The following is an 11,884-nucleotide window of genomic DNA, read 5'->3' on the forward strand; positions in this document are numbered from 1 at the left end:
GGGGTGTGGTCGGACTAGAAGTGCTTTAGCAAACCACCCTTGTCGTTGGCATGCACGGCCCTCCAGCTGCACATTCCATTTCTGTTCTGTTTCATGGGATCCATGGATAGGATTCACGGGATAGGATTCAGTTCTGTTTCATGGGATCCAACCGCCCCCTGTTCCTCTCCTCCGTCAAATACACGCAGTCCACACTGAGGTGACAGTCTCTCTTTCTGTGCCATCCATCACTTACTCTTATTAGCATTCTGGTCTGTTTATTCCAGGTGTTAGAAATTGATCACTTCTTATTTTAACACCTTGATAGCAAGGGTTTGTTTGTTTGTTTTTGTATTAATGCATCTATGTTTTCATTATTATTTAAAGTACCGGCTGGGGAGGGGCAGGTGGAGAGCAAGTGATAGGAGGAATTTTGCTTGCTGGGGAATTCTGAAGTCTCAAATATTTTTTTTTTTCTCAGAACTTGGAGAAGTTCCCCCCTCCTCGGTGGCTTTTGTTCATCAGCTCCAGGCCCACCTGAGCCACCTCACAGTAGCCTACGCAGGTCTGGCTACACATTTTGTATGAGCGGAGCATTCTTACTGTTCACCAAAGTGGAACCGGAGTCCCTCTTTCCCTGGGTTTTTTCTCGCTCTCCGTGGCCAGCAGTGCCGCATTTCTGGATTATGTTGTACACTTTTCCTTGAGAGATAGATGATCTGTTCTTTGATTAGACATCCTGACCTTTTACGGGTGTTGATCATTGATCTTGATCTGGGCTGGGTAGAAAGCTCTTGACTCTGAAAAGTTACTCTGTTGCCAACACCACGGGGAAATTCAATTTCTGCCTGCGCCCAGCCAGGGACTCCTCCTCAATTAGGATTTCTCTTGTTATGATTTTACTTTTATTAAGCAAGCTGCAGCCTCTGTTTTTCCAGCCCTAGCTTTTAGTTACAGTAATCAATTTTTTTTTTTTTTTCAGTGTAACTGGCTGTAATTGTTGGCTTGGATATTGAGCTTTCATAGGCTCAGACATAGTGTGTTCCCATGAAGGGTCTTCTCCATACCTCGCAGACAGATGGGTAATAATAGCATACATTAATACCTCCACATTGGTTTATGTGTGTTTGACCACAGTGCAAGCATAATTATTTTTGCCCAGTAAAAGCTATTAGAGATCTATTTGGTAGGTTTTACGATCAATAGCTCCTGTGATATTTGTGTAGCAGCCACAGAATAATCAATTGAAGGTCATATAAAGTAAATTACCATCCTCCTATAATGATTCTTTTTTCTAGATGAGAATTGGGTTTTATTATTTCATCAGGAGCCTCTCGGCGACGCATGCTCTGTCTGTTGGAGAAAGAGAGATATAAAAGTTGCGAGCGTGTTTTGAACATAGTATTAATATCCATTACTTGAATTTATGTTATTGGATTATTGAATTAGTGGATTCACACTGGAATTCCTTCAAAACCCTTCCTTATGTACTCAGTGACACAGTTAATAACAGTCGGGAGCAAATGGACGTCTTTTGCTGCATGGTGGAGTGAGTCACTTTGCAAAAGTCAATCTTTGTAGCTGTCTCTTTAAAGCAAATTTAGAGTTGGTTAAATGTGTTATATTGACAGTGTGACCGAGCTTCTCTCTTCAAACCCTTTTGGAGAGTGACTGGTGAACTAAGCAGGAGACCAAGTCGGGAGTGCTGCATACTAATGCACTGTCCACCAGTAGCTCAAGGTGAAACTGGGGGTGAGGTGGAGTTGAGGAGGGGCTATACCCCTGCTTTCCAGAGGCGGTGGGGGAGGTGTGTGGACAGGGGGTTCTCCCCACCCGAGATGCCTAACCTGGATTTCAGACTTGCAGGGCGAGCCAGAGCGATGCCTATGTCTCTATAAAAGATTGCAATTTGCCAATGGGAGGCATGCAATCCCCCAACTGTCTTAAAGGGACCCATTTTCAGAGTTTAGCCTTTCTTTTTGTGGGTGCAATCAGTTGTGCACTGAAAAACTGCAGCCACAGTTGGATAACTGCAGGCACAACGGGCCACGAGAGGCCTCTTTGCTCCAAATTTTGTACCTGCAACTAATTGCACTTACAGAAAATGGGAGTGTGGTAGGAGCTTTTTTAAAAATTGGGGCCAGTAAATTCTCCATGGAGGAAAGAGGCAAGGAGGGAGACAATTACTCACTTTCTTAAAGACAAAGGCAAATAGAGCTATCCTTTGCCTCGCATGTTCCATTGAGTCTTTGGGGCATGGCTTGGGAGCCAAATGCCAGGTACCACAAGTACCCTGATCATTTGAGATGCCTCCTGGCAATCGGTAACACTTTGCAAATGAACAGGAAACAATATGTTGAAAAGTACAATAGAAAAGATATGGGTGAGTTTCAGACTACAAGTTGGGTGATGTTGCATTAATGAAGAGTTTTAGAGTCAATGGCAAAAGGCATTTTCTTTCCTTTAAAGCAGTGGCTGTTATAGTTGTAACTTCTTATTTGTTTTGGGGGGTCAGTTAATGTGGAAGTTAAGATGGTGGTGCCTCTAGAGAGTAATAAAATGGAAAATCAGGGAATTATATATATATATATATTTATATTTATATATTTTTTATTTATATATATTTATATATGTATTTCAACATATATATGCTTATGTATTTATACATATAGAAATACATTTCTACAAATTATATGTCTGCTTTATATACACACACACTTATACATGTATTATACATGAATGTATGCATGCATATACATTTTATTTACTTTTTTATGAGCTTAAGGAAAGAACAGTCTGGGGTCACCTGGCTGGCTCAGACAGTAGTACATGTGGCTCTTAATCTCAGGGTCCTGAGTTCAAGGCCCACATTGGGTGTGGAGCCTAGTTAAAAAAAAAAAAAATAGAAAGGACAATCTGTGGCCTCAGTCATCCCCTAGTCCCTATGACTGAACCTCTGTCTAGAGGGGCTTGTGGAGCTATGTCACATTCATTCTTTTTTTTATTTTAAGATTTATTTTTTTAAGATTTATTTATTTATTTATTCATGAGAGTGGGAGGGACATAGGCAGAGGGAGAAGCAGGCTCCCTGTGGGGAGCCTGATGCTGAACTCAATCCCAGGACCCCAGGCCCATGACCTGAACCGAAGGCAGGCGCTCAACCACTGAGCCACCCAGTGCCCCTGTCATACTCATTCTATCATCTGATTGAGTACACTATGGTGACAAGCAAGCTGAATTTGAAACCAAGAACTGGTTTTCCAGCTTTTGCAGATGACCATTAATTCAGCCCCTGTACTGGAAATTAGAAATCAAATGCAAAATGAGACTGGAAATTTGAGATATTGTTCTTGCAGAAGTAATGATGACATATGATTATATTCAGTGATACATTTAATAACCCAACAAAACAGGAGCATGTCTTGGTTCCTGGGAAACTGATGAGGACTCGGGAGAGTAGGAGGAGTTAAAAAAAGGAAAAAAAGTCCAAGATACCATTGTAGACTGAACTCTGGAATAAGACAGTTAAGGGCCAGGGAAAATAAAATTAGGAGCCAAGAACTGGCCCCTGCCCTTCCAATTTCCTTGCTGTCTCCATATCACAACTCATGTAAAGCAAGTTTTGAGTTGTGGGTAATTTCTCCCACAGAATACTGCTAAAGGAATGATTCAATGCTTCCACAAGTTTACTTTAAAAATTGGCTTGTAACGGAATGGAAATATAAATGTAAAATTCGACAATGTATTGGCATTTGGTTTCATCTAGATCTATAGGCCTGGGAATCTAGTCTCCAGGGAAAATGCTTTCAAGAGGAAAAGTGTCCCTGGAAATGCAAATGAACCCTCAACCAACTTCTTAAGGACTGCCTCCTCCAACCCTGCTACAGGTTGGGGACATTCGAGATTGTGGCGATGCCTCTTCATTTTCCCCATCTTTCTTTTCATGGTACATTAAAACATAAAGCTTCCCCCATGGTCCCTTGAAGGGACAAACCTTTGGTTCCACATTTCAAAAGGGGACAGAGAACTTGGCAAAAAAATCAGGCAGGGAGGACACAGTGCAGGACCTTTCTTGTTCAAAGGTAACAAGTAATAATTTGAAAAATGGACTCTAATGATGAACAATTTCATGTATATAGGAAAACGTCTTGCGAACTCTGAAAGTTAAAAAAATTTTAAGAACCAACAAAGAGAAGCTACACAGTAACAGTTATTTTGAGCAAGAGGTACTCTAGGCAAATGAGGTATTACATAAATAAAGAGCTGTGATTGAAACTTATTGATGATCATTATGGTGATGAACATTGTGATTACTTCCTTCCAAGTTTTTGTAACACCTTTGCATTCTTTAGCCTCTAGAGAGGTTGCCTTGGCCAAACCCGGACGTTGGATTAATTCAACCATCTTCCTTCCCCATTTCTGTCCCAGTAGCTTCACTTTGCTAGTATGGTCCGACCTTGGCTAACCTTGGTTCCTTTTAAGAATAATATCCCAAGCTTCCCATGGGCTCTTACCACTGCTCTGTAGCTCCACCCAGTTTCCCCACTATGTTGGATCTCCATGACAATAAAACATCCCACACTTTACCTCTCTACTGGAACTTCCACTTTAAGCTAACTTTGCTACAAATGTCACCTGGACAATAAATGCCATTAGTTGGGAATCCCTCATCTTTTATATAATTCGAATATTAAAATTTCCCTGCAATGGCCCTGGCTTACCTTTTTCCTTCAAAACTACAACTGGTGAAAGAAGTCTTCTGCCTTCAAAAGGCCAGTTCTTTTGCTTAGGCTCTGAATCCTGTCTTCTCATCCTTCTCAAGGATTTTGTGGGCTTTGGTCCATTGCCCTCCTGTAGCCAAGACTCCTTTACTGGATCAGTTCACAGACTAAACAGTACAAACACCAAACAAAAAGAAGATACACAAACAAAACTCGACCCTATTTCTGGTAAAGGATGATAATTGATCTCCAATGACCATCATTTCTTTCTCCCTTGATTTTTAGCTGAGTCCATCAACACCCAGAAGAGACAATGTTGTCTAGCTTCTCTTGCACCTAGCTGTGGCCATGTGACTGAGTTAGCAGATGCAGTACCTCAACATCTTGGAAGTATCCTCAAAATGGGAGGACCTGAGCTTGTCATCATTCCCTCTCATGTTTGTGTTGACATAGCTGTAAGGTCAAAGGATCTGGGGGGCCCTTGTGTTTGGGGAGCCACCACAACAGCCCAAAACTTCTTTCTGCTTAACATAATGGGGAGAAAAATAGACATCTATCAAGTTGTTGTTGGGTTTTCTATCATTTGGAGCCCAAACAAATCCTAGCTGATCTGCTGGAATTCCCTTGATCCCTCATTTCCGTAAAAGTATTGCCACGTCTTCATCTTCCTTCCATGTCCAAGTATTTTGAGTCATCCACATACACAGCCTCTATATCCTCACTCCTTTCAGCTGATTCCAGTGTGGCTCCTATCATCATACCTATAAGACATTGCTTTAGTTGAGCTCAGGGTGTCCATTGTGCCAATCCACATTATAACCGATGGTGTCCTCTCTCACTGTCTCAAGTCTCTTTTTTCTAAGATTCTGTGACATCACGCTCTTTTGTGTTTTCTTTGGCCTCACAGGTCACTACCCTTGGGCCTCTTTTGCGAACCTACATTTCATTTGCCTTCTCCAGCACTACTCCTTTGGTTTCAGAGACATTTTAACTCAACGTGTCCAGAATGGAACTCCTGATTCTCCTACTGCCCAAACCTGTTCCTACTTCAATCTTCCTCATCTAAGCAAATTGTAAATTAGTAAATTTTCTGACTGGAATATGGAAGTCCTCTTTGATTCCTCTTTCTACCTCACTCTTCAAAACCCAAACCTCAAAGCCATTGTGGTGGAGTCTGTCTCATGTATCAATACCATATGCATCTACTTCTGTCTATCCTTCTGTCTGTCCTTCTGCCGCCCTCATCTAAGACATCATCATCTCTCTCCTGAGCTATGGAACAGCATCTGATCTGATTTTCCCCACCTTCACTAATGCCCTGATTCAAGCTCTGCAGTGGATTGATACTATGTTGAGAGTAGAATCTCAGATAGTTACTATGGAGCATATGACCCTATACAACATTGTTCCCTCCCACATGGGCTTCTCCTCAGTTCCTCAGTAAGGCCGAAGGTTTCCCATCCCAGGACCTTTGTGCACACTAATCCTTCTCATTCATAGTCTCTTTCATCTGAGTTTCTTGTGGTTGGCTCTTTCTTACCTTTCTGATTTCTCCTTAAGTGTTATTGCCTGAGCAAAATATTCATCTGCCACCTGATTTAAGGCGACACATACATAGACACACTGATCCTTTATCACACACACCCCCCCTTTAATTCCTTTAGAGCAATAATTTTTCATTATCAAGTAAGAATTTCTGGGATTTATTGGCCCAATTAGTTCTTAAAGATTTTTTAAAATTGTGCTGTGAGGTATAACTTATATACCATGAAATTTCTCTGTTTTAAGTGTACATTCAATATTTTATACTTTAAGCCTAAAGAGTTGTACAGCCATTGCCACAGTTTAATTTCAGAACATTTCTTTCTTGCCTTTTGAGAGTCACTCCTCATTTCCATCCCAGGCCCAAGCAACCATTAATGTATTTTCCATCTCTGTAGACTTGCCTTTTGAGGACATTTCATATAAATGAATACATTTAAAATGTGGTCTATATACAAAAGACCATTTAGCATTATGTTTTCAAGATCCATCTTTATGTGTTATAACACACACTAGTATTTCATTCCTTTTTATTGCCAAATAATATTTCATTGTGTGGGAATGCCATAGTTTGTTTTCCTATTCACCAGTTGTTATTTACTTACATTGTTACCATTTTGACTATTGCTTATTATTTTTAATGAAACATTTAAAAACTTGTTAACTTTGTCTCCTCCTAAGGCTTCAAGATTGACATCAGTGAGCGACTGCCTGCTTTTTTATCAGTATGTGCCTCCTACCTAGCAAATTCCTGCTACAGAGTAGATGCTCAGAATGTATTTGTTAAAAAAAAAAATGTATTTGTTAAATGAATGAATGAGAATGAACTCCATATTAATTTCCAAGGCTCTTAAGGATTATAGACCAGAGGTGCCAGGGTGGCTCAGTTGGTTAAGCATCTACCTCTTGCTTTTATCTCAGGTCATAATCTCAGGGCCATGGGTTCGAGCCCGTGTCAGGCTCCACACTTAGCACAGAGTCTGCTTGTCCCTCTCCCCCTTCTCCTCCCTCTGCTCTCCTTCTATCTCAAAATAAATAAATAAAATCCTTAAAAAAAGAAGATCACAGACGATTCAGATGATTGTAGAAGAGAGGAGAAAGGTGATATTCCAATTTTTGGATGACATCACCTCTGGGTGACATAATCTCCCAAATCTTCCTCTGTTTCTCCTTGTTGTACTTCTTCAGGATATAATAATCTGGGATGGATGGAGCTCACCTGCCCTCAGGGTAGTTTGCAGTATGTCCATCTCTGACTCTGGAAAGTCTTGGAGCCTTGCAAAAAAATATGTAACGTTACTGTACATTTATCTGGAGCTCAGGAAGTGAATCTTGGAGGCCGTCAGGAAATGTCTCCCATATAGTGAAATCAGACTGCATGACTGGGAAAATGCACCTGAATAGAAAATTCAGGAACAGGTTTTAAATAGAGGTGTGTGTGAATCTCGCCAGACCTAGAATCCTGTTTTAGGCTTGAGTCCAAGTAGCTTACTTCAGCATGTAGCAGACAGGATCAAGCGGACTCTGTTTCCTGCCACAACTAGGGAGACTTAACTCCCAGAAACAAGCAGAGTTCCCAGCAAAGTGGTTCCGTACCATCCCACAAAGAGGTGAAAACTAGCCAAGATTGTGAAGATGCTATGTATCTGTTTCATTGAAACAAGGATAGTCTAAACCTCCTGCAAGCAGTGACCTGGGTGTCAACTTTTGTAAAGAATTGCAATCTCCATTGCTTCTTTATGAAACCATTAAATAAAATTAGAGAATCTGTGAACTTACCATCAGGAGCTGCGGATCCACTGAGAGAGCTGTGGTGATTGTATCCTGCTCCTCAGGGAAGAAGAGAGTCAAGGAAAAAAGAGGCTGAGCAAAGCAGGCGAAATACATGGGCCTTTGAGAAGCCAAAATGAGGCACATGAGGCCAATCTAGCAAAGGCCTGGAAGGGTCTAGGGTCTCAATAGCCAAGAGGCTCAAAGAGGGAGGGCTGAGCAATTTTCTTCCCATGTGGACGGAACAGACTCAATTTTACTCAATAATTTAAGCCAAACTCTAAAAAGATTGTGGCAAATAAATAACCCTCCCCCAAACATTCTATGTTTGTTGGAGGAAAGCAAAACAAAGTGACCTCAAACCATGCAAATGAACTGAGTTTTGCAAGTGCGATTAGAAAAGCTTTTGATGAGTGGGTCTTATAATAAGGTGTTGGCTGGGAACCTGCCTGTTTCAACAGAGCAGAAACAGGAATGGAGAACAACAGAGAAGGTTTTCCTAGAGCCAAAGGTGCCAGCAGGATGATTTTCCATGGGTTGCACGGTTCAGGCAACTAGAAGGGCATGAAGTGTCCCAGGATGAGCTGGTGAGAAATTCCTGAGAAATAAGGAGGGGCCACTTAGCATTTATCACAGCAGACACACACACACACAGAGAGAGAGAGAGAGAGAGAGAGGGAGAGAGAGGGAGAGAGAGGAACTTTGAAAAAGAGGTCCAGGGAAGAATACAGTTGAAGGAGTAACTAGAATTACCAGGATCATTAAAAAAAAAAAAAAAAAAAATTACCGGGATCAGGTGAGTTTAGTTGTGGAGAAAAGAATTCTGACCTGGAAACCAAGAGGGGTTATTGACCAGAAAGCTGTGAGCAAACCCAAAGGCTATGGCTAAATAAATATTACCACATTTTGCAAATAAATTTGAGGATGCAGAACCCAATGTGCCTTTTTTTTTTTTTTTTTTAAGGTATGGTCTCACACTAGTTCACAGAATAAGACTCAGAACCCATAACCCATCCCTCACATATGCTCACTGCCTGCCATCTCCCAGCTACTGTTGCATAGATCTTTTTCCTCTACATTTCCCAACTCTCCTTCCCTTCCAGTCCTTTCTGGTTTTCTTCTAGAAGAGAAAGAAAGTATAAGAACTTTGATTCAAAATGTCATGTGTATAGTAACCCTCACTCATATGAAGTCATGGAAAAAGATAAAAAATAACACTATTGAGACTCCTGGGTGGCTCAGCGGTTAAGCATCTGCCTTTGGTTCAGGGCGTGATCCTGGAGTTCCGGGATCGAGTCCCACATTGGGTTCCTTGCAGGAAGCCTGCTTCTCCCTCTGCTTGTGTCTCTGCCATTCTCTCTCCACCCCGCCCCCCATGTCTCTCATGAATAAATAAATAAAATCTTTAAAAAAAATTAACACTATCATTGACAGACAACTTTTAGCAAAATTGAGAACAATTCTCACTAATTGGAGGTTGGCCAGAAAAGGTAAATCGATCCATCATCACCCATGCAATGCCATCAGGATGAATGTAAGCTTAAAGATTCTTTCTTTGCACTTCCCTTCCTCCTCACCCACCCCCCCACACACACACCCACTGCCTCCCATGAGAACCATCATTTAGGTTCTCTAGCAATACGATATGTAGCTACAGATTTTTTTGAGGATCTCAGAATTCAGTTTCTCCCTGCTCTCTCCTGTTGATGAATACGTAACTTTTTAACATTGGTAGGCATTCTCTAATTTCCAGAAAAATATAAAGAGACACCAGTGTTGTGTATGTGTAATGGAGAGCTACGGATCCTAAGGTGGGGAAGGGCCATAGCAAGTGTCATCGTCGGATGTGTGGGATATACCAGAGGAGTCTTTTAAGGGATGGCAGATTCTAGAGTTTTTTGATAAACCACATATACAGGCAGTAGGATTTGGATCAGATATAATTTTTGCCTAGCATAGTCACTGGAATTAAATACTGGGAATTGGGGTAGGTCAGGTGGCATGGAACAGGCAACAGCTGAAGCTCTCAGAAGAGATTTTCAAGCAGCACCCAAGTGGACTGTGAGTGGTGTTCAGAGGGCTCCACTTAACACAAGTTCTGGATGGAGGGCACGTTGGTTCAACATTGGCACGGAGAGGAAACAGCACCAACAATGACTTGAAGAACCAAGATAATTTCACCACAGAAGCAATAAATAAACAGCATGTAGTCTCCTGCCAGAACCATAAAAAAAAAAAAAAATCCAAGGAACAGTTTGATTTCATTGGCAAAATGCAAAAGAATGGGTGTAGGAACACTCACTCTTCTCCAGCATGCTTCTTATTTAGTTTGTTTCATCCTGGTACCACACTTTGATACCAGCTATGTAGGCTTTTCCTCACCCCAAGCAATTCTCTGTGGCACCTGTTATGTGTCCTACAATGTAACTCAATTTCAACACTGTCTACCTGGAGATAGTGTCAGATCCCACAGGTGAAAGGCTATGAGACTGCCCCACCCCCACTTCAGATGCCATTCGAAGGCCAGGTTAGCACCTGTGCTTCTCAGCAATCAGCTATAAGTCACAGGTTCCCATGAACCCCTCCTTGGATTCAAATCATTGGCTAGCATGGGCCACAGAACTCAGGAAAGCAGTTTACTTACTGTCTGTTTATTCTGAAAAGATATGAGATAGCATACAGGCTTACCTTCTGGCAACCATCCTCATGGACTTCCAGCAACCTGGAAGGGAGGATTACAAGAAAAAGGCCTAGTGGGCATTGTACACTTGCCAGTGACTGGGATAATCAATCACATATGAACTTTTCTGTAGTAGACTGAATAATGGCCCCCCAAAAGATGTCCATGTCCTAAATCTACAAACTTGTAAATATGGCTTTGTTACGTGGCAAAAGGCAACCTTGAAAATGTGATTCAGGTTTTTTAGATGAGGAGATTATCCTAGATATCCAATGTAATCACAAGGGTCCTTATATGAGGAGGCAGGAGGGTCGGGCTTAGAGAAAGGGGTGAGGTTGCAGTATTGGGGGCGGTCATGAGTCAATGAATATAAGTGGTGTCTAGAAGCTGTAGAAAGCAAGGAAACATATATTCTCCATAAAGCCTCTAGAAGCAACCTAGCCCAGCCAATTGGTATTAGACTTCTGGCCTCCAAAACTATAAGATAATAAATGTATTTTTATAAAGGTTTCATCTATCCATTTGACAGATAGTGAGCACAAGCAGGCAGAGCAGAAGGCAAGGGAGAAGGAGAAGCAGGCTCCCTACTGAGCAGAGAGCCCCATGGGGCTCAATCCCAGGACCCTAGGATCATGACCTGAGCCGAACATAGATGCTTAAGTGACTAAGCCACTCAAGCGCCCCAATAAATGTGTTGTTTTAAGCCACTAAATTTGTTATAGCAGCAATAGGAAACTAATACATATCTTAAGGAATGTTCCTGGAGATGATAACAACACGTATTTTGGCATCTGTGGAGTTAGAAACTGTGTGAGAGAAATTAAGCCAACTTACAAAGATATTTCCAACTTGGAGTCCTGCATAATATCAGAACTGTGATGTATCATACCAGTGATACAAAATAAACCTAGAATATAATTGTTTCACTAGAGCAAGTATGGACAGTAGTAAGGGGCAGAAATCATGTTGAAAAATGGAAAACCCACAAAAAATATCAAGAACAAACTACAGACACTGCAATAAATACTCAAGGGAAAATGAAGTAAAAATGTGGAAGAAATTGATAGTAAAACAGAAATTCATAAGAGTTTTGGAGGAAGAAGACAGAACAGCTGGAACAGAAACAATTTTCAAAGACAAAATTAAAGAAAACTGTACTGTGTTACAAAAACTGAAATAGACACAGCAAATA

Source organism: Canis lupus, chromosome 3, assembly GCF_011100685.1.
Source record: "Canis lupus familiaris isolate Mischka breed German Shepherd chromosome 3, alternate assembly UU_Cfam_GSD_1.0, whole genome shotgun sequence".
In the NCBI taxonomy this organism is placed as follows: domain Eukaryota; kingdom Metazoa; phylum Chordata; class Mammalia; order Carnivora; family Canidae; genus Canis; species Canis lupus.